Below are 23,989 nucleotides of genomic sequence, written 5' to 3' on the forward strand. Positions count from 1 at the left end.
AAGGCTTCTTAGAACCCTATTGGATCAAATAACCTTCTCGGGTGGACCATTCTAATGGGCCCCCCGCCCCTGCTAAGGTGGGGTGTGACTGTGAGTCCAACCTTAACCAGATGGTGGTCCGTCCATGACAATGGGGAAATCACAGGAGTCCCCACCCACGGAACACCACCCTGATTTGAGTGAAAGACCAGATCAAGCATGTGACCTGCAATGTACGTTGGTCCCAAGACTCTTTGTGATAGGCCCATAGTCGTCATGGCTGCTATGAACTCCTGAGTCGCCCCAGACAAATCAGTCCCAAAGTGGACATTGAAATTCCCCAGCACCACAAGCCTGGGAGACTCCAACGCCAAACCCGAGACCAAGGCTGTCAGCTCAGTTAGGGACTCCATTGGGTAGCGGGGCGATCGGTACACCAAGATAAGTCCCAGTCTCTCCGTGGTCCCCAAACTTAGGTACACACATTCAATATGGTCAGACACTTCCATAAGGATCTTGGTCAGGGAGAGGTTATTCTTATAGACCACAGACACTCCACCTCCCCGCCCACGTCCCCGCACCTGCTCCTCCACAGAGTACCTTGGAGGGAGAAGCTGGGACCAAACTGGGCCACCAGCCTCCCCCAACGAAGTCTCTGTAATACATACCAGATCTGCCCCTTCATCCACAATCAGATCATGGATGGACAGACCTGGCATTACAGAGGAGCAAAGTGAGAGTCTGTGGGAGGTTGGCACTGCTCCTCAAGGTCAAAGAGCTGGCAGGGCAGCCGGAAGGGGAAACAACTAATAGATTTCTGACTTCCCTTCCCCTGTAATGATGCGCTGACTTGCCAACTTTACTTCCTCTATTTCCCACCACCACTAGAATAGCCACCCCACAGTCAGTGGACACACCCCATAACTCCCCATCTCCAGGCAAACCAAGATACATCTGGAACACCCAGGATCCAAAAACAACAGAAGCCAAAAAGTATCACCAGGCCCTCGCCCTTGTTGACCCCCGACGTGGCTCCCCTAAAAGGACAACCCCCTTTGGTGTCACCCCTTCGGTGGCGGGCCTGCTGCCACAGGCCAGCAGTCCTTTTATAAGCTCAGAAAGATGGCTAATCTGGTCAGCTGACCTTCAAGAACTGCTGACTCACCCCCTCCAGCCCAGATCCCACACAGAGTCACCTGCAGGGCAACAGCCACAGCCTCATACATTAGGGGGCACACAGGCTGGCAAGCTGACAACAGTAGAGAGCAACTACACAGGCTCTCACCACTGGGCAGCCACTGTCTCTGCGAAGCAGATGTTAAAGCCTCCTCCTCCCTACAAGGCTTCTGGCAACTTTGTCTTTGGTAGAATATGTACTGCTATTTTTAAAAATCCTTTTGGAATTTTGCAGAGAGAATGTAGAGTGGTAAGAATGGCAGCATAAGGAGGAATGATGTTTGGATGCAGTTCTGCAGTTAACCACGGTACTGGGTCAGTCAACCTTGTCTGTCTGTTTATAGGGCTCCCCCCCCCTTTTTTTTTTGCCCTGCTGCGATCACACAGGAATTGAAGTGTCTTACAAAATGCGCCAGCATGCTGCAGCGGAAAATTGACAAAATGTAGATATAATAAATAATGTACTGCCTTTTAGAACAATGTCTTTAAAATATATGTTTTATTTTCATGCTTTGAGCAGTGTGATGATGGTTGCTCCTTCCTTCAAAAAGTGTTCAGATGAGTATGGGCGGGGGGAGGGGGAAGCACTCTGTAGCCCTATCTGTCCCCTACTCTTCTTAATGGGTGAAAACACAGAGAGGAGAATCAAAGAAGGCAGCATGAGAATGGAAAAAGGCACTCATACAGCATAAGTGTCAGGATGCTATATATACACTGGTCCCCAACCAGATGCCTCTGAGGACCCTGTGAGCAGGGCATAAAGTGATCTCTCTGTGTGGAGCCCCTAGAGGACACTGCTCTCTCTCAGGAGGCAAAACTAATTTGACTGGCTGGATGTTTTCCTTTTCAAAACATCACTTCATAAAACCAGGAAATAAAAATATAGCCCCACCCCACATTACAAACGAAAATGTTCTGTTGAGGCACCCAGCCTGTTTTTGAGTGGGACATCTGTAAGCCACCTCTTTTCTGCCACTCCCACATTTGTTTAGTAGCTGCACATGCATAACCTCCCTTCACAGCTTGACATGCATTGCTTCAGAGTGTGACCATGACAGAAGTGAGCTCAGGAGAAGGGAGGAAGATAGTTGCATGCTGGGGAGGGGATTCCAGATTCCTTGCTGGATTCCAGATGCAAGGTTAGGGGTAGCAGTAGCTGTGGTATGAGTCGATCCTCCATGGCTTGAAGCAAGAGTACAGAGCTGGGCTGTCCAGAGTGTTAAATATTCAGTTATCCATGACTACTGAGTTCACCGAGGCCTTCTGAGTCACTGCAACAATTATTTGTTAATCTTGCCTGTCAAAACATATCCATGTGACACTCCATTCCTGACAACAGATGCTCTCTAAAACCTTATTCTTCTTTTACATTGGTTTTATTAGCATTTGGTGGGATTGCCCCACACTAAAATGCATTGTACATATATAATTAAAGCATTTTTATCATATAGCTGGTTGCATTTTTTCCACTAAATCCTGAAGTTGCATTGTTTAGCAATATTAAAGATAAATTTGATATAGCAACAAGTTGGGAATATGCCTTTAATCAGAAACACTTTAATAATCAGTAAATGGAAATCAGAGAAGTTTGATTTTAATGGAAAACTAACAGGTTTTGTACAAATTGGACAGAACCCAATTGCATTATTTCCAAAGGTATTGTACTGGATAGTGTACATTTCAGCCATAGCTACAGCCTCAGAAAAAACGATGAATCCCAGAACCACCTGCACCAATCGGGGGCCTAAAAGGGAAGTTACAGCAGGAAGTGCCTTTTAAAGAGACTGTGGAAGACAAGGCAGCTTCCTCTGGAGTTAAGAAGATGTGATGCAGCCTGTCTCTTGCCCCACCTGGTGCCAGGAAGAGGAGGAGAGGGCAGGGTGGGGAGGAGGTCCAATAGACATGTCAGCTTACTATGGCGGCTTGTTTGGTACATGCTGTTAAGGATAAAGGCAGGTGGTAGCAATCCTAAAGGAGCAGAAAGATTGCTACAGAGAAGAATCAGGCAAACTGACATTTATGTTATGTCAAACATAAGAACAGCCCTGCTGGATCAGGCCTAAGGCCCATCTAGTCCAGCATCCTGTTTCACACAGTGGCCCACCACATGCCACTGGAAGCCTACAGCAGGAGCTGAGGGCATGCCCTCTCTCCTGCTGTTACTCCCCTGCAACTGGTACTCAGAGGCATCCTGCCTTTGAGGCTGGAGGTGGCCCACAGCCCTCCGACTAGTAGCCGTTGATAGACCTCTCCTCCATGAAGTTATCCAGACCCCTCTTAAAGCCATTCGGGTTGTTGGCTGTCACCACATCTTGTGGCAGAGAATTCCACAAGTTGATAATGTGTTGTGTGAAAAAGTACCTCTGTTTGTTAGTCCTAAATTTCATGGCAATCAATTTCATGGGATGACCCCTGGTTCTAGTGTTATGTGAGAGGGTGAAGAATTTCTCTCTATCTACTTTCTCCACACCATGCATGACTTTATAGACCTCTATCATGTCTCCCCGCAGTCTTTTTTCTAAACTAAATAGCCTCAGGTGTTGTAGCATTGCCTCATAAGTAAGGTGCTCTAGGCCCCTGATCATCTTGGTTGCTCTCTTCTGCATCTTTTCCAGTTCTACAGTGCCCTTTTTTAGATGTGATGATCAGAACTGTATGCAGTACTCCAGGGGTGGCCACACCTTTGTTTTGTATAAGGGCATTATAATATTAGCAGTTTTATTTTCAATCCCCTTCCTAATGATTCCTAGCATGGAATTGGCCTTTTTCACAGCTCCCGCACATTGAGTTGACACTTTCAACGAGCTGTCCACCACAACCCCAAGATCTCTCTCCTGGTCAGTCACCGACAGTTCAGATCCCATCAGCGTATACTTGAAGTTGGGGTTTTTCGTCCCAATGTGCATCACTTTACACTTGCCAACACTGAACCGCATTTGCCATTTTGTTGCCCACTCACCCAATTTGGAGAGATCCTTTTGGAGCTCCTCACGATCTGTTTTGGATTTCACTACCAGAAAGAGTTTGGTATCATCTGCAAATTGGGCCACCTCACTGCTTACCCCGACTTCTAGATCATTTATAAATAAATTAAAAAGCAACGGTCCAAGTAAAGATCCCTGGGGGACCCCACTACTTACTTCTCCCCCTTGTGAAAACTCTCCATTTATACATACCCTCTGTTTCCTGTCCTTCAACCAGTTAGCAATCCACACGTGTACCTTGTCCCCTTATCCCATGACTGCTAAGTTTTCTCAAGAGTCTTTGATGAGGAACATGAACCTTGAGTTGATTTCCCCTTTATAATGGGAACTTCAAAGGCTAAGCACATTTTCTTCTGTGGACCTATAGATAGATAGATATGGTGGAGGGGAGGTGAAAAGTAGGTTATCGTTGACCAAATACATATATCACGTGGTATAGAAATATGATAAATATGGCACTTTAATGTGAAAAACAGCTTTTCATTTTCAGACTCTGTGTCTTGGTCATTTAGCTTATTAACATATTTGCAGTTTAGAAAGTCAAGTCATGCAAAAGTTGTATTATATGATGTAAAAGTGACTGTTAAAAATGAGGTGGGGGGAGTGAGTAGTCCAGGTTCCTCTAGAACCCAGACATTGATCAAGCATACCCATTTCTTCACCACGAATATAACACACTTCTGCGATCGTGATGTCAAATTCTGAGGATTTTCTCCATTTTTTGTAGGCTTCAAAATGTCATGGCATGTGACTCTAGGTGGCAAAGTATGTGTGCACAGACAAGGAAAATGCATAGGTGTGTGTCAGTGGCACATAATACACATGTGAATTTTGCTTACATACAATTGTGCAGTTCTAAATTTTCTTTTTTTGAAAGTTTTTGAAAACTGTTATACCCTAACTCCTGGCACTACTGTGCTTGCATAATGAAAGACTAATGTTTTATAGGCAGACACATCATGTGCCACATGTGATTATAACTTTTCACTTGTGTATTTGTGATAGATTACACTTCTCATATCACTCTTCAGTTCTTTTACACTTAAGACTGTGTTGTATTGACAAATATGTAGATGGAAGAAATATTCTATTTTCAAGTATTTCAATGGTATTATTCTTTCCCCCCCAGAGTAGCTAAACACAATTTTTAATGCAATCTTTTTTGGTGTGGAAAGCAAAAATATTTTTTGTCCTTGTAAATGTTTCTATGCTCTCTTCCCTTTTTCTATTTAATTTTACTTCTAAAAAAAAGACTGAAATGGTGTTTGATTTCCTTGTTGTTTTCACACTTAGAGCAAGTAGGCAAAATTCTCCATTGTCTTTGTCTTATGCAAACTGACTATGTAAATCTAGGGTGTATTTTTATATTTATTTTTTTAAAGAGTAGCTATTCACCACTGTGCCCTTAGTTGGGGTCAATATAGAAATTAAAATTGAATATGGTATAGTGCATCCAGTATTGGATTTGGAGACCTGGAGCTGGTGAGGATGATACGTCTTCCAGTCCCCTCCAAAGCCCATGGGGAAGGAGCATGCAAGTGTATGCTCCCATCTGGTGTGCTGTTGTTCTTCCTTGTAGTTTTGTGTAGTTTTATTCTGTCCCACCCGTCACAACATGGTTTAAATACTCATTAAAGAGCAGTATCCAATATAACAAAATAGAGCTCTACAGAGGAAGAACTATATTTCTCAGCATTCCATGTGCACTGCCCTGCACATTTTGTACAGTGTCACAAGGGCTTTCGAGGGCTGTGGATCCCTTTAACAGCTTTCCCTGGTACTGTGCAATGAACCACTTTATGTTGAGGTAAGCAATGGGAGTGTCTTTCTCTATGTGGGGCCACAGTTGAGGTGTTAATGTTTCAGCTTTGATGCTTTGAAGCAGAATCTTTGCAGAGGCCTAGCAAACATCACCTGTGGATCAAAAGATTGTAGGGTTGTATCACCAGTGCACCGAGGATATATAACAAAATGCTGGTGACAACGTCTGCAGAGAACAAGGCTATAGAGCCAAAAACTTGTATTTGCAAGAAATATCTCTCTGAGGTACAGATGTACTGTGAAACATTAAAGTATATTCGGCTCTGACAACTGTGAGCTGCATGACCTCAGTCTTTAGGAGTAGTGACTGAACTCCAAGTTACGTTACTTGTTTGCAAGAAGGTGAGCAATTTTCTTGTCTTTATGTGTTTGAATTTGGTTTGACGTGAGTTTATCGCAGAGTAGCACTTATGGTTGGTCACTCCATGTACACAAGTATTCCTCTGGTGTCAACAAAATATAGCATATTGATCAGCCCTTTCAGTGCCAAAGGCACCTTGCAGTTCACTTTGCAGTAAGATGTCTCTTGTGTGCTCTTCAGTTCCTAGAGCAGTGAGAAGTTCCAAGAATGCTACTTGTGTTTGGGTTCTTTTGGATGAAAAAGATTACTGATGACTTGTGAGATTTTGTAATATTTGCTTTATTTACAAACCTATACAAGGAGAGCCTAACTGGTAGTGTTATCCAAAGAGGCATAACAGTAGCAAACATCTGCTCCTATAAGGCAGCATATCCATTGCACCACAACAGATTAGGAATGTGCACAAAATGGATTTTGCATTCTGTTTCAAGCTTGAAATGAAATGCAAATGGCTGAAAAGTTCTGGTCTCATCAGTTGCTTCAACAGAACAAACTCAAAATGTTTCTGGTGTTTTTGGCCACAGGAAACAATGGGAAAAATCAGTTGTTCCCCCATGGGTAGCTACTAGAGTGGGTTGGGTGGTAGGGCATGATTGGTGCTATCTACCATCCAACCCACAAATGAAATGGGCAAGTGGGTTATTTTAAACAAATTTAACCTTTGCCCCAAACCCCGCCTAGGATTCTATGCTAAATTTCTGGTATGTACATTTTCAATGTAATATATCACATGCACAATGAAGAAAAAGCTACATTAACGCTACTGATTCCTTTAATTTGCCTGAGACAACTTCTATGGGATAGTCCATCTGTGTCCGCAGCATCTGCCTGGGGCTGGAGATTGGAGGTAGCTGGGATGTGTCACAACCCAGGCCACCAGTGATCTGGACCAGGGATTCTCAACATTGGGTCCCCAGATGTTATTGGATTTCAACTCCCACAATCCCCAGCCAAAGGCCACTGGGCTTTGGGCCACTGGAGACCCAACGTTGAGAATCCCTGATCTGGACAGACTCAGTGGAAGAGGGGCAAGCTTCTTCAGAAGGTCCAGAAGCAGACAGCATGGGCATTGGATCAGGCACCTGACTTGGAGCCTGATCAGAAGGTCCATAAGCCTGATTGGAGCCTGATTGGAGCCTGATCAGAAGGTCCATCCAAGGATCAGCTGAATTAGAGATCCTGAGATTAAACTATTAAAGGACCAGCATAATCACCACTACAAAGGGCCTCACATTCTCCCAGTCCTATTTGCCAGTACACAAATAGCATGTCCAGCAAGAGATAATGGTGAGCTTAACTCCAGCTCATAGGTCCACACTTTTATGCTGCTCTGTTCCCCAGAATAGGAATAGTCAGGAGGTCAGACCCAGGGAGTCTAGAAGGGCTCAGTTACCATCAAGCCTTGTTGGAACAAGTCATCTTCTCCCAGGGTTTTGAAGCACCTGTATCTGACCATTGTTGATTCCTGCTCTGGTTCTAAACCTTGGTGTAGATCAATTCCCACTGGTCTAGATTTCTTTTCCTCTGTTTCAGATTGCTTCCAGGCCCATGTCCTGCAAATACCCCTATGAGCTCAGCCAGTTCCTGGCCTGGATAGGATGGTCTGGCTGAACTCCAAGTGGATGGTGTGAATACAGACCCATGAACAAGATGGGGGAGAGCCATCTCCTTATCCTGTAACCCTTTGAAAATTGTTGCTGTCTGCCTTCATGGGCTACATGGTAAGTAAGGATGTGTGAAATGATCCAGGTACAAAATGATTTGTAGACAAAACAAATTACCCCTATCCTCAATTGCCCAGATTTGGGTACAAAACAAATTGCCCCAGATTCGGACCCCCCAAATTTGGAGATTTGGACCTCTATTTTGTGGCCAGAGTGGGTTGGGTGGTAGTGCCCAATGGACGGAAGCTACTCAAATTTCAAAGAAATTGGGCAAAGGGGTGATTTTAAAGAATTTTTGAAGTTGGTGCACCTTTAAGCTTCCCCCATAGGAAATAATGGGGAATTTCAGCAGCCCCTTAACTCCACTTGGGGGCCACTAGGGTAGCCCAGAGCGAGTGGTGGTGTAGTGCACATAGGGTGCCAACCACCCCCAAAACAACAAGCCCATGGAGCGCTGGGTTTTGTTTTTTCTGAGGTGTTCTTCTGAGAGTAGATTCTCTGGTAATGGCAAACATTGGTATGGTATGACAAACACTGAATCCACTCTCATTCCTACCAGAGAATCTACTCTCAGAAGAACACCTCAGAAACAAAACCCAGTGCTCCATGGGCTTGTGGATTTGAGGGTGGTTGGCACCCTCCACCCTTCAAAAATATTTTAAAAATTACTCCTTTGCTCAATTCCTTTGAAATCTGGGTGGTAGCTTCCTTGCACCAATTGGACACTACCACTCACCACAACCCACTCTGGGCCACCCTGGTGCCCATGCCCGGGGAGTTATAACTGCTGACGAAATCCCAATTATTCCCTATTGGGAAAAGCCTAAAGACACAAACTTCAGAAATCCTTTAAAAATCACCCCTTTGCCCAATTTCTTTGAAATTTGGGTGGTAGCTTCCACCCATTGGGCACTACCACCCACCCCACTCTTTTGCCACTGGGACACCTTTTTGCCCCAAATTGATTCAGATTGGAAAATGTGGGTACAAATTGAATCTGGGGTGATTCTGAAGGGGTGTGTGTGTCAGATTCGGACCCCAAACAAATTGGTGGTGATTCAATTCGGGTACAAATTGAAATGAGAAAATCGATTTGTGCACATCCCTAATGGTAAGGTGTCCAGTTCTACACTGTCTAGCTCCTTGATCTGGAGTTCCAACGTGCTCATTTTTTAGGCAGTTAATATAGTGACTTTTCAATCAGCATTTGCCTTGGTGGATTGAGAGACTTTCAGCCCTTCCCTGGGCAAGCCTCACAGAACCATCTCAGCTGCAGCTGAGGTAGCAGGAGTCAATTTAGGATTTGCATTCAAAGTAAAAGTTGAAAATAAATACACTGTAGTTGAAAATATTTCTTCTGCATGAACATGAATGTTTGATACATTAAAAAAAAGCATTTTGACCTTGAGATGAAAAGCAATGTCATAGAAGCAGCTGATGCTTGGATAAATGAGGAGCCATCTGGGGAGAACTTGGCAAGAAGCCAAGCTGGGTGTGGGGGGGAACACAAGGTTCAGACATGCTCAGCATTCCTGCATAAAAGATCTCTTTATGCAGGAATGGTGAGCATGTCTGAACCTTCTACAAGTACTTGGGGGCACTATTGCAAATCCCTATTGCCACAACTACAAGTGCTAGAAATTTGCTAAGAAAGAGAGAAAGATAAGATGTTAGTACCTACATATGGGACTGTCACTGAGACTGAAGTGGATGGGGCAGTGCGTTCTCTCACACAAGAACCCTGTATATATACCTTCAAAATTTTCATGCTGCCTAGAGATTATGGGGTGGTATAGAAACATGCCAAATAAATAAATACATATTTATGGAGTTGGGGCAGTGGCACAATTAAAAGGCAAACTAATTTTGATCTCTGCTTGCATTTTTTCAAAAGATCCCACAATACCAAGCAGATATACTGCAGAGCCACACAGTGCTTCGCACCAATTAATGTGTACACAGTAGAATTATAATGACCTCCTCTGTAAAACTGGTGTAAAAGGATAAAACAGCAATCCACACAGAGACACACAATTCAAGTGAAGCATCCCTAATATAGATCAGGGATGAGAGTAATACAGGTTCTGTGTCCATTATCCTGTAACCATCTCATTTTGTACAAAAGGTGCCCTTGTTTTCCATTTGTTCCCAGCATTTGAATCTGGTGCTGTTCATAACCTTAGTAATTTAAAACTGCCATGACCTACTGATTTTCCAAAACAAGGAGAGACAGGACAGCTGGGATTCTGGTTTGAAAGAGCTTCCTGACTTTTGGACCTGAAAGCAATAGGGAACAGTACATCTGAAAAGCACACTTCCAGGTAATCAATTTTAATGTTTCATAAGTATATAAATGTCTCATTGTGAAGTGCTTGAGATCACAATACAAGTATTCAGGTAGAACATAAGAGATGATTCTGGATCAGGTTTCTCTCTGTGTGTCTTTTGTTCTTATTTAAAAGAACTGTCTATGATTTAAAAGGGTAAACTGTATATCAGTTCTTACATTTCCACTGAAAGATATCTATCAAAACAGCTACATTCATTGTTACAATACAGGAAGTGTTAGTTTAGCCTGCTGTACTGTGCTTGTTGCAGTAGTTGGACAAAGTACATACATAATTCCTTTTTCCAGTAGATGGCAAGGCAATAGCAAAAAGCACCAGGTTTAAGAGCAACAAAATTTTGAAAAATTATTTCTAGGTAGGAGGTAATCCATGGAAAAGCTGTCCAAATAATACTGAAGTACTGAAAAAAAGGAAGGGAATGTCCCTCATTTTATTTTATTTGGAGCTAGTTTGGTATAGTGGTTAAGAGTGTTGGAGTAAGACTGGGGAGACCCAAGTTCATTAGTTCAAATACCCATTAAGCCATGAAATTCACTGGATGACTCTTGGCCTGTCATTTATCTCTCAGCCTAAGCTGAGAGATAAGTGGTTGTTACCCGGAGAGACAGGGTGGTTGTTAGGATAAACATAACTCTCTATACATTGCATCAAATGGAAAATAAATTTTCCAATTGATGAAAAGAAACAGCTTTTCAACTAATTTCACAATTACAACTGAAGCCTATGTTTACTCAGAAGCCTATGTTTACTTCTAAGTTCCATTGAGTTCAATGAGTCTTACTCTTGAGCAAGTGTTCATAGGACTGCAGCCTTAGTCCTCTCCTATAGAAACAAGCACACAGACAGAAAAAATAGAAATACTATATAGAAACGTGCATGCATGCCCGTGCATGCACACACAGACATAGCCATCGCTGCCGCCACCACGTAGGGAGCAAGGCGAATCATGAGGGTATGAGAAAGGTATGTTAACTGGGCAAGTGAGGCAAGGATTGAAAAACAGAAACAGACAGCAACGTACACACACACACACACACACACACACACACACACACACACCTACCTCTCTTTGCTGGTTCCTTCTCTCTGATCTCCATTCTAAATAGAGGCAGAGCAGATGCAAGTTTTGAACATAAAACTTGCCATTTTAAGGAAACCCAAACATACCCTGAATGGCTTTTTCTCCTTCCAGTAAATGATAACTGGTTTCCTATCCTTGTTCTTCTATCTCTAAATAAAGTTATCAGAGCAGCAAAATCTGTGACAGACCATGAGAAGAAAGAGTGAAGACAGAAACATGGAGACAAGCTGCCTCACCTCCTATGTTTCTCCTCCCACACTCCCACACTCCTCTCCAGTCACACATGCACACACAAACTGTGTGAGAGGCTGAAAGCCACCTCAATCTTTTGTATGTTTACACAAGAGTAAGTCCTATTATTTTCATTGGGATGTAATAATGCATAGGGTTGAAGTCTTTTCCTCTCCCATTGTTTCGGTCTTCACAAGGCAGCTGCTTATCTAAAACAGGTTTCGCTGTGGGTGTTGTCAGACACCATACTATAATACAAAACTGAATGTCCCAGTTGGCTTTTGTGCATATAGTTAGAGAGTAACATTTTGTGACAAGGCAAAGCATTGCAGGAGGATGCCCTGCCGGAGGCAACTTTACATTGGGAAAAGCAGCTGTTTTAGCCAACTTTCCAGTAGGCTTATCATGAGATCACCCAGCATTGTGAGTGTCCTTGTATTTGCCCCCACTCCCATTAATTTTGCAATGCCTGGACCGATATGAACCAAATTGGGTACAGTTATAGGGACACTTCAACGGCATAGTTTGTGATGTCACCCATCCCAATTCAAGATGGTAGACACTTAATCGTTTGAGGTGCTAGTTAGGGATGTGCAGAACCAATCCAGAGGTTCGGTCTGGGGGTTTGTGGTCAAACTGAACCACCCCCCTGGTTCCGTCGGACCAGAACCGGACCGCTGGGTCCGGTCCAGCAGGTCCATGAACTTTTTTTTAAAAAAAAAATTTAAATGTGAAGCAAGTACCTGTAGCCCCTTCGGGGGGCTTGCTGTAGCTGCAGGTGTGTGTGTGTGTGTCCCCGCGGGTTCCCTCTTTCCCCACCGGCCTTCCTCATCACCGCCGCGGCTGGGTAAGTGAAGCCTTTTTGGCCCTTTTGGGCCTCCGTAAGAGTGAGCGGCCACCATTTTGGTGGCCGCTACGCATGCACAAATGCCAATTGGCGGCCTCGCAGAGGGCATTTGTGCATGCATGGTGGCTGCCAAAATGGCGGCCGCTCACTCTTACAGAGGCCTGAAAGTGCCAAAAAGGCTTCACTTACCCAGCCGCGGCAGTGATGAGGAAGGCCGGTGGGGGGAAAGGGAACCCGTGCGGAACCCACCACCCGTGGCTACAGCAAGCTCCCCGAAGGGGCTACAGGTACTTGCTTCACATTTAAGTTTGTGGACCAGTCTGGGACTCGACCGTGGGGGGGTGTTTGATGGGGGCCTGACTGAACTGGCCCAGTTCCATTTGAGGCCGGGCCAGCCTTGAACCAAACCGGGCCAGACGGTTCCGTGCACACCCCTAGTGCTAGTGGGCTAACATTTGGACTGATTGAAGCCAAATTTGGTACAGTTGTAGTGAGTGACACATAGGGACATCTCAATGGTGTAGTTTGTAATGATGTCAGTTACCTTGCCCCAAGATGGCAGACATATGCATGTTTGAGGTGCAAGAGGGCTAACTTGTGGACCGCCTAATCAATTTGAACCAAATTTGGTACAGTTGTAGTGAGTGACAGACAGGGACACCTAAACAGCATGGTTTGTGATGATGTCATCCACACCAGTTCAAAATGGTGGACGTGTGAACATAGGAGGCGCAATTGGGCTAACTTGTTAACTGCCTAACCAATTTGAACCAAACTTGCTACAGGTATAAGGTCACATAGGGATGGCTCAAGGGCATAGTTTGTAATGATGTCATCAACCCTGATTCAAAATGGCGAACACGTAGATGTTTGAGGTGCAAGGGAGTATCGATTTGGACCAAATTTGTCACAATTGTAGGGACACATATGGACACTTCAAACACATAGTTTGTGATGAAGTCATCCATCGCAATTCAAGATGGCAGATGCATGAACATTTGAGGCACAAGTGGGCTAACTTGTGAACTGCTTAACCGATTTGGACCAAATTTAGTCCAGGTGTAGGGATAGTGAAAGGAAAGTAGGCGGATCAGTTCTTACTGGAGAAGTGCTAGGGGTTTCAGGTAGGGATGTGCACAAAACCGGTTTGCCCAGTTCGGTTCGAATTCAAACCAGGTTCGAAACAGGAAGGGGTGGTTCGGTTTTGGTTTTGCTCGAACCTCCCCCTGGTTTGGTTCGATTTTGAACCGTTTTGAACTGGTTAGAACTGGTTTGGACATCCAAAAATTGGTAGGATGGTAGCTGGCACCCAGTGGTACCTGCCACCCAAACCCCAAAGCAATCGGACACTCATACGATTTTTTAAATGAATTTTTGAAAATTATTATTATTTTTTCACATAGGGTATAATGGGACTAGAACCAGCCCATTATTCCTTATTGTGGAGCACCAAGGGGTGCCAACAACCATGCAAACCCTGAAGCAATCTGACACCCCTATGATTTTTTATGAATATTTGAAATATTTTAAATTATTATTCTCATAGGGTATAATAGGATCTGAACCAGTCCATATCCCCTATTGTGGAGTACCTAGGGGCACAAAAGTGGGGTGGGTGGTAGACAACCAGGGGTGCCTACTATCCACAAAGTTCCAAGGCAATCGAACACTCCTCTGATTATTGGTGAATTTTAAAATTATTTTGGAATTCCTCATACAGAATAATGAGGATTGCAGCAAATGTATAGCTTCACATTGGGGAGAAAGGGGTGGCCTAGAGCAAGGTGTGGTGGGTGGTAGTGCCCAAAGGGGGCCAGGTAGCTATCAGAATTATTTGAAAGGAATTGGGCAAAGGGCTGATTTTTAAGTGATTTTTGAAGTTTATGTGTCTTTAAGGTTAGCAGATGAGAGTGGATTCATGGTTTGCCATTGAAAATCTTATATGCTACCAAAGAATCTACACTCAGAACACTTCAGAAACAACAAAACCCAGTACCCCATGGGTTAGCAACTCATGGAGGTGGTTGGCACCCTTGCTCTGGGCCACCCCAGCACCCCCCAAGTGCAGTTATGGGGCTGCTGAAACCTCCATTCTTCCCTATGGAGAAAAAGCTTAAAGCCACTTGTGGGGTGTTGGGGTGGCCCAGAGTGAGTGGTGGTCTAGTGCAAAGAGGGTGCCAACCACCCCCATGGGTTGCTAACCCATACTGGGTACTAGGTTTTATTGTTTCTGAAGTGTTCTGAGTATAGATTCTTTGGCAGCATATAAGATTTTCAGTTACAAACCATGAATCCACTCTCATCTGCTAACCTTAAAGACACATACACTTCAAAAATCACTTAATAATCAGCCCTTTGCCCAATTCCTTTCAAATAATTCTGATAGCTTCCTGGCCCCACTTGGGCACTACCACCCACCACACTCTGCTCTAGGCCACCCCTTTCTCCCCGATGTGAAGCTATACATTTGCTGACACCTCCATGCTTCTTTATGGAGAAAAACCTTAAAGAAGCATAAACTTCAAAAATCACTTAAAAATCAGCCCTTTGCCCAATTCCTTTCAAATAATTCTGATAGCTTCCTTGCCCACCCTAGGAACTACCACCTACCACACTCTGCTCTAGGACACCCCTTTCCCCCCGACGTGAAGCTCTACATTTGCTGCAATCCTAATTATTCCCTATGAGGAATTCAAAAATAATTTTAAAATTCACCAATAATCAGAGGAGTGTCCAATTGCCTTGGGGTTTTGTGGGTGGTAGGCACCCCTGGTTGTCTACCACTCATCCCGCTTTTGTGCCCATAGGTGCTCCACAATAGGGGATATGGGCTGGTTCGGGTCCCATTATACTCTATGAGAATAATAATTTAAAATATTTCAAATATTCATAAAAAATCGTTGGACTGTCCGATTGCTTCAGGGTTTGGGTGGTTGTTGGCACCCATGGGTGCTCCACAATAAGGTATAATGGCCTTGTTTGAGTCCCATTATACCGGTTCGAATCGAACCACCCCCTGGTTCAGTTCGAATTCCAACCTGCAGCTTGAACCTGATGGCTGGTTCGGTTTGAATTCGAACCTTTGAACCACCCTGGTTCAAATTTGAACCAGTTCGAATTCGAACCGGTTCACACATCCCTAGTGGCAGGGGGAGCTGGGGTCGTGGCCAGAAAGAGCTGCCTGCTATAGCCTGAGAGAAAGCATTGCAGAATGCCTTGGTGCTTCAGCAAAGCCAAGGTAGGGGGGCTGGAGAAAGTGGAGGACACTTAGATGGTGGTAGGGCAATGCCCCATCTGTCCTTAAGTGAGGAGACTCTCTTGCTTGCCTCCAATACTAACATTTGCCTTCAAACATTTAGCACACACAAAGATTTATAAAGGAGTAACATTTGTCAGGTCAATATAGTTGGTTCTGCAATTGCCAGATTTTGGTTGGCATGTAAGTTAGTCAGGGCCAGGTCTAGAAATTTTGGGGCCTACTGCAAAATTAAGTTTGGAGACACCTCTGTATAGCTAATTCTCTATGGGCTAAAGAGTGGTGAGGTTGTCACCTTGACCCTCAGCTGCTCCACTGCCTCAGCTAAGCTGGCAACAATCTAGAACATAGAGAGAGTGAGTGAGTGAGTGAGTGAGTGAGTGAGTGAGTGAGAGAATGAGCGCGAGTGAGTGCACACCAACAGCAGACTCCAAGCAACTTCTCCTTTCTTCATTTTTATTTGCCACATTTTCATTGCAGGGGGCATCCAATGAAGCTAAAATTGGCCTGAGATTTAGGATGGAGAAAAGGAAAGACTTGTTCACACTGCATATCATTAATAGAAGGAATTCAGTGTGCAAAACATACACTTTGCATTCAGAAGGTCCTAGGTTCAATTTCTAGTTGCAAAGTTCTCGGGTAGCAGAGCTGGGCAGGAGCTTCGGGAGCTGCTGCCAGTCAGGGTAGACAACACTGGGCTAGGTGGACCAAAGTCCTGACTCAGTGCAAGGCAGCTTCCTACGTCCAGGGAAAACTTATGGGATAGAGCCCCTGCTTTGCCCACAGAAAGTGCTTGGTCCTTCAGCTCTTTGAGGCTCGCATCATCCTCAGCTGCCCCATGGCTTCTTCATCTCTCAGAATCAGTGGAGGGCCAACCTGTCTGAAATCCCATCTCACAAGAGAATGGCTTCTGAGACAGTCTCCCTCTCCCCTCCTGTTGCTATTCTTCTGCACAAACCCCAGCCCAGCACGAGGCCCCCTCAAATGTTGTGGCCCCCTGAAGTTGCAGTATGCTTAAACCAGCCTTGAAGTTAGTGATAAAGTCCTGCTCTTGTGCTGGTCTTCACTAGGCACCCTATCATACCATTCTCATCTCAGTCATATAACAGGTTGAAGAGCATTGCTACATTGTATAGAGTTATCACAGAGGTTCTTAGAACCATGGTATTGATTTGGCTATTCTGCTGGCTGGGTTGGATTTACAAAAGAGGCAAGGACAAACCTTTCTTCCCCCATGAAATTTGCTCTTTGTATTCATTAGGTACTTAAATCATGCCTGAATCACAATCCCTCCCATGGATTTACTTTTGATTGACTGTTATATAACTACTGCAATTCAAGGGGGGCAGGAATCTTATACAAGAGTAAGCACTGTAGAAGAAAAAAGGATAGTAAATTTTTAACAAGCAACACTCTGTTCTTCTAAATTCCATCATGAAATTAACAAAGTGCATAATGTTATGCATTCTTCTATAGATGTAGTATAAAGCTATGTATGGCTAGTACCCAGTGCTAATACAATCCATTATCTATGGTCAAATCCTATGATATGACTGCAATTGACACAGTTCCTTGGTCATATCCAATCACATATGAAGAATTTACATCAAGCATTACACACACACACACACACACACACACACACACACACACACACGTAAGGTGACAGATTATCAAGGCCAGACTGGTGCCTGGGAGTTCCCTAGTACAGGTCGGGGCCAGAAGCACACCAATTGACACCCATAGTTCCCAACTAAATTTCTACAATACATCATTTACAGCCCATCTTAGCTGATAGGCCTGTTCTTGCTTAAAGATAATGGTGTCATTTAAAATGGCTGCTCTCCGGCAAGAACAGGTAGCCTAACAGACACAAAATCCAATGCCATATGTTGCTATATCTACTCAGGCAATGTTGTTCTAGAACTCAACTCATACCATTAGGCACTCATTCATCTGCTCACCTTCTGGTTCTAACATGCTATATTCCATTGGTGCCCTTTTGCTGATGGCAAAAGGACAAACAGGTCAGTTCTATGTAAGAATAAGTTGGTATTGACTTAAAAATAGCAACATTTGGAAATCAATAGAAGATTTCCATCTTCTAACATACTAAGCCAAACTTTAAGCAAAAGACTTCAAACCGAGTGTGAAATTGCTGAACTAGAATTTATCAGCAAATTATTAAAATGACATTTCCTACGAGGCCAGAATCCTTCCTGCTGGGAATAACCCAAGGAGCGTTTTCCAGAAGAAATTTAACATTTTTTATGTATGCAACCACGGCGGCTATGATATTATATGCGCAGAAATTGAAAGACACTAAAATGCCCTCAAAAGAAGTCTGGTTGATAAAAATTTTGGAATATGCTGAGATGGCAAAGCTTACAGCACTTATAAGGGATGAAAATTTGGAATCTTTCAAAGAAGACTGGGAACCATTTTTACTTTACTTAAAGAACTATTTTTCTAATCTGGACTTTTCAGCAGGGTTTGAAATATAGTAATAACAGCAGGTTGGGTTGGGTAAAATCGAGTAGTAATGTGGAGTATCTATGTTTTGAATTATTATAGCAATGGTTTATATGTATAGTTAACGTGAACCATGCAGATAGGTAAGCGGGAAGTCAATATTTACTTAAATAAATAAATGAATGTAATTTGAATGTAAAGCTATTGTAAAAGCCAATAAAAATTTAAAATGCAAAAAAAAAAAGTATTTATCAGCAAATTACATTCAATCGGGACCAGACTTAATCAGGAAGTTTTCCCCCACTACTGTTTTCCCACTACAGAAATTAAATTAGTATAACATAGCTGGATAAATAGTTTTACCACTAGTATCTACACCAACTCAAACTAACACATCATGATGAAGTAGGCTCTACAAAAAAAAAAAACATGCCACAGTAAATCTGTTAAATCTTTATGGTACCACAAGACTCTTTTTGCTGCAATGGACGAGCATGGCTATCCCTCCCTAGGTATCCTGGATCATGATAATAAACATGAGGAAATTCCCAGCTGATTATTTTTGCCACACTGTTTCTGCTAGGCCTTCCTTGTTTGCTTAGGCAATGACTCACCTAGGGTGAGCTTTAACTTACATGTCTTTGTTTCTTCACTGGCTTGCTTTTATTTTCTTCTTCTTGCATAATGGTTTTGCTTTCTCATGCTGTGCGTCTGTTTGATCAGTTTTGCTGATTAGTATATGTAGATATCATCAGTATAGTATCAGTTGTAGAACAGGAAGGAACCCAAAAATGTTTCCAGAAGCAATGAGTAACTCACTACTAGCAATTTGCTCAGCTTCACCTGAGGATTTCAAACCACTTCACAAGCGAGAAGCCTTGTGAATAGGCATTTTTGAAAGCCTTAAAATAAACCCTGAGATTTAATGCCTGTATTATAAACAGAAGTAATAATGGGCCTCTTTCCCCCTTCCTTAGGTCTTGTTTGGGGTTCTTTTTTGACTGTTACCAGGGGTCTTATAATGAGATAAATACGTAAGCCTTTTGCAGAAAAGGTCTTTGTGCATTTGCTGTAGAGTCTGCTGACAACTTGCACTTGGTATAGGGCAGGGTTAGGCAATGTAAATTCCATGGGTTAAATCACACCTGGACCTAGTCTACAGAGCCTTGCACTTCTAGTGTGTGGCAATTCATGTCAAGTTGTTTATTCCATGGAGAAGAGAAGAAGGAGCATTTGTTCAGGATCTTACTGTGAGGCACTAGGGGGCCTCTCTGGGCTGAGAGCTGTGTCTTTCTGCAACTTCATTTTGAGCTCTTTCCTGGAACACTGTCAATTTGAGTGTTTAAAGAAACAGGAGTGCTGAAACACTCAGCTGGGTTGGGGATCTGGATTAAATATATGCCTGTAACGCATGTGTGTGGTTCATCATAATCTTTGGTGCCCCCACCGTATTATAGCCATAGTTGGGTCTCACCAAAAACCCTAACTTGTCCAAGGACTGTGGTGATCCTACATGCTTTCTACACAGCTATAGCTAGCCTGTCACTTGTCTGCTGGAACAGTGTCAAAGGAACTACTTATAGGCAGCTTATAATTTAAGTGCTAAAACTGGGATCTGCCCAAGTGTATCTAGGCTGAAACCATATCCAGGCTTTCAGCAACATCAGGAAGTTTGGTAGAGGGCCATAAATAGAATGCAACTCTGCTTAAGGTAAATGTAGCCTTTCCTACACACAATAAAACTTTCCATCCAATGTCAACTTTTTGTGGCAATAGTAGAGGAGCAGTTATTGTTACAAAACAAGGAAAATGTTAAGGGCATAAATTATGCTTCCTAAAAATCTTAAGTATGACCATTTGCCCTTCAGGCTGTCAGGTCTATGCTGTATATCTATACTATGTAAGTATCTACAGCACATGTGTCAATCCTAGAATGGACTTTGCAGTCAAAGGTTTTCTGCTCTGTGCATTTTTATCTAAGAATCTTGAGCAAAAGGAACATGCAAGCAGACAAACGAAGAAGAAGAAAAAGAACCTTCACATCCTAGAAATGTATCTCTGTAGACAGAAGTGTTTCCCCCGCCCCCCACAGAGATTGAGTTCTCCAGACATTTAGCAATGCTCCAGTGGAGTAACTGAAAGAAAGAATTATGAACAGAGGAAAGAAAAAATAAATGAGAAAACATATTCTGAAAAACTCATCTAGATAACTCATAGTAATATGAATATGTAAAACATGCTCAATGGCTAAATGACCAGATAAGGCTAGCTAAGTACTACAAACAACTACCTAGAGAAATATTGACAGACTGGCTGACTGCTAAATAAACAGTGGCTGGAGAAACTGGAGATAGCATAAATTTCAATCACTTAGCAGTAAGAGTAGCTCTACGTCATTCAGCAAATCTGGATTCAGCACACTTTACAGAATGTTATTTTTAGCCCTGAGAGGAGGGGTGTGCCTTAAGTCATACCATGATGAGTAAACTTTAGGAAGTTTTCAGTAAGGCTATAAATACAGAGCACACTATTTTAGTAGTAGCAGTACCTGTGGGGAGTGGCAGAAGGAGAGAGCAAAAGACAGAAGGCTAATATAACTTCTTCAGTTAGTCCTATGTAAAAAGAGTTATGTGCCCTGTCTACATAACTTCTGGAGCACACTGTGTTTAATTTCAAAGAAATCCAAACTAAAGTTTAAATATTAAACTTTAATATTATCTCTTTAAATATTAAGACAGGTACTAGCCAGAAAGTTTTTCTTAAAAGAAAAACAAAAATCTTAGTGGAGCTACAATTCAGGGATAAGACCCACATTGTTATACAGTACTAGTATTTTTAAGCCCATTATAATAACGGGCGCTAGGTTCCCCCCCTTTTTCCTTCTTCCTTTCTCTTGCCCCCCCTTTTTTTGTTTCTGTTTTCTTTCTGTTCCTGTTCCTTTCTTTCCTTTCCTTCCTTTTCTCGCTCTCCTTCCCCCCCCTTTTTTAAAAAAATTCTTCTCTTTGTCTTTTCCTCTTTTCTTTCTATAATGGGCTTGGTTGGTGTTTTTTTTAATTCCTTCTTCCTCTCTCTTGTCCTCACCCTGAAATAATATCAATGCTTAGAGGAAGAAAATCCTGCCTAATTTGAAGGTGAAGTTGAGGTTTAGAGTATGCATCAGTATTGCAGGGGTGAGAGTCCTTGGCAGAGTATTTTGATTAGCAAATAAGTACATACAATTTAAACAGCTCAAAAATCAGAACCAAGGTTAAACTTAAGACTTTCAAACTTTACAAAGAGTGGAACTTTATAGGTGAAACACATATCCTTAACTCTTCCCCAAGGACCCCGTTTCTCCTTCTTTATTGCATTTATAATTGCACAGCTTTGTAAAATATGTGATTTATGGATGAAGGATTTTCTCCCAGGATGCTTTAAGCACTTAATGATTTACATTTTCTGCATCAACTGTGCTTGTATTGCTTTCATGTAAAGCATCAAAATTGTGCTATGGCTCTATTCCAGAAGGCTATGCTCATGACTGAGAGGGCAAGCAGCGGGAATTGCAGGGATGGACCTACCTTACCCCCATACAATCATCGCTGTTCCTGTTGGTGTGCCACCATGCGCCCACGATTCCTCCTCTCCCGCCCCCCCACATGATTAAGGGCCAAATTGGCCCATGTAAATGCTGCTGCGGCCGCCGCCCGCCCTCCCAGCTGCCTGAGTCCCCCTCACCCGGTTAGGAAGTCCACATTTTGAGAAGGAGAGAGGAGCTCGCAAGCAGAGCTCCTCTATCTGCAAAGCCTCTTCCCGAACTGGCGCTTTGGGTGCAAAGGACGCATAGCGCCATAGCGGCTTGGGGCCCTTGCCCGGCCGGGGAGACCGGGTTTATCGTGGCACGATCTTAGAAGATTGTTGGCTATTTCACCAACAGGAGTCCCCCCAGCCCAGCCGCAACACGAACGGGAAAGCCGGGAGGAGGGTAGAGGCGGCGGCAAGAGGACCAGCCATGCCGCAGGAAGGGAAAGACGACGGGGGCGGGCGGCACTCTGGGCGGTGGGGGCGGCACTCTCTGCCTGCCCAGGAGGCCAGAGTCCAGAGGCGGTGATGGCGAGCCCAAACAATTGCTGCCGCCCGCCCTCCCGCCCTCCCAGCTGCCCGAGTCCCCTCTCACCCGGTTAGGAAGTCCACATTTTGAGAAGGAGAGAGGAGCTCGCAAGCAGAGCTCCTCTCTCTGCAAAGCCTCTTCCCGAACTGGCGCTTTGGGTGCAAAGGACGCATAGCGTGTTTGGGGGGGGGGTCCCAATGGCAGGGAGTAAATGGTTCTTTCCACTCTGTCTCATCCCTGAAACTGTTTACCTCCTCTCACAGGTGGGAGGTCCCAGATGCTCATATGATCATGTCTGGGCCCTGATGTTCTCTGTCCCAGGAGATTCCAGAGCTAAATGGCTTTCTTATAGCAGTGGCACAACTATCATCTTTATGGAGAATTCAGGTACAAGCCGCAAAAAGTATCAGGCCTCTCACTTCCTCTCACACTGACTTACCTGATTTCTTCTTTCCTTGCTAATAGGCAAGCTAGCACATGCATGCTAGCTTCTACTGTTGGGTAAATTCTGTTGTTGCTAGCACCCAACAGCCTTTTGGGGAATATTGGGGTTGATTGGCTGTAACTATTTGTGGGAATGGCTGACAGTTCACAAAAGCCCCAAATAAGAATTCCTAAGTCATCTGCACAGATATAACTTTGTCATTATTTTGAAAATCCATGTTTGCTCCTTACTGGCTTACATGGATATTTGAATATGCGACTTTAGACAAATGTACATGTCAAAGCAAACAGAAAACGGAGCATTGCTCACTTACCATGAAGGCTTCTTCTTGTTTTTGGATCTGAGGACATCTCCTGAGTGGGTTATCCTTACCCACGTGCTCCTAGGCAGGACTATGTTGTGTTTCAAGAGCCTGGGAAGGATAACCCCGCCCAGTTCTTATAGGCCAAATGTAGCAGAAGAAGGCAGATATTGTCATGATAGGAAGAAATGAAGGCAGAGGGAGTCGCTCCAGCAGGGCTGAAAATGCAGCGCTGGCCGATTTAGCTTAAAAATGGGGTTGTGTGCTGTGGCCCTGTTTGGGAGCTAAATCATGCCCCCCGCATCTGAAGTCAGATGCGTGAGGTGTATCTGGGGCACAAGTCATGGCCCCTGAGGGGTGGCAGCCTGGATTCTTTGAACCCATCCATTCAATGGTGGCTCCACCCCTGTCCATTCAGTAGCCAGGTAGCTAGACTTAATCAGGCTGGGTCATGATAGTAAACTGGGCCCTGGTGTGGAAGGTCCTTGGAGATTGGAAGGAACCAGGGGTCTGCTTGCTACTGCCACATTATTGAGTTTCACGAACCAGGTTCTCCTGGGCCAGAATGGAGCTATGAGTAGAACTTGCGCCTGGCAAAGACGTACCTTCCCGAGGACCTGGCTGAGGAGTGGAAATGGTGTAAAGGGATAAAGCAGACCTTGGGGCCATGGAGCTGTCAGGGCATCCACTGCTTCCACTTGGTTGCATGGAAATCTGGTAAAGAACCTCAGAAGCTTCATGTTGTGTGAGGTACCGAAGAGATCTACCAGCGGAGTCCCGAAAAGTTCAGTGAGGTGTTGAAAAACCGATGGTTTGAGTTCCCATTCCCCTTGCAGTTGTTCCTTGTGGCTGAGCCAGTCTGCAACTGAGTTGAAGTCCCTCTGAACATGGTGTGCTGTGATGGATGCTAGGTTGGTCTCTGCTCATTGTAGC

At 43.9% G+C, this 23,989-nt stretch overlaps 1 long non-coding RNA gene across 1 annotated transcript; it reads left to right on the top strand.

Moving 5' to 3' along the window:
• The first annotated feature begins 7,861 nt into the window (after window positions 1-7,861).
• On the top strand, window positions 7,862-22,702 carry LOC128347887 (uncharacterized). Its single transcript, XR_008317790.1, has 3 exons — window positions 7,862-8,042; window positions 10,138-10,306; window positions 22,574-22,702. It is a non-coding gene; the product is annotated as an uncharacterized LOC128347887 (long non-coding RNA).
• The last annotated feature ends 1,287 nt before the right edge of the window (window positions 22,703-23,989 follow it).

Source organism: Hemicordylus capensis, chromosome 2 (assembly GCF_027244095.1).
Source record: "Hemicordylus capensis ecotype Gifberg chromosome 2, rHemCap1.1.pri, whole genome shotgun sequence".
NCBI lineage: Eukaryota > Metazoa > Chordata > Lepidosauria > Squamata > Cordylidae > Hemicordylus > Hemicordylus capensis.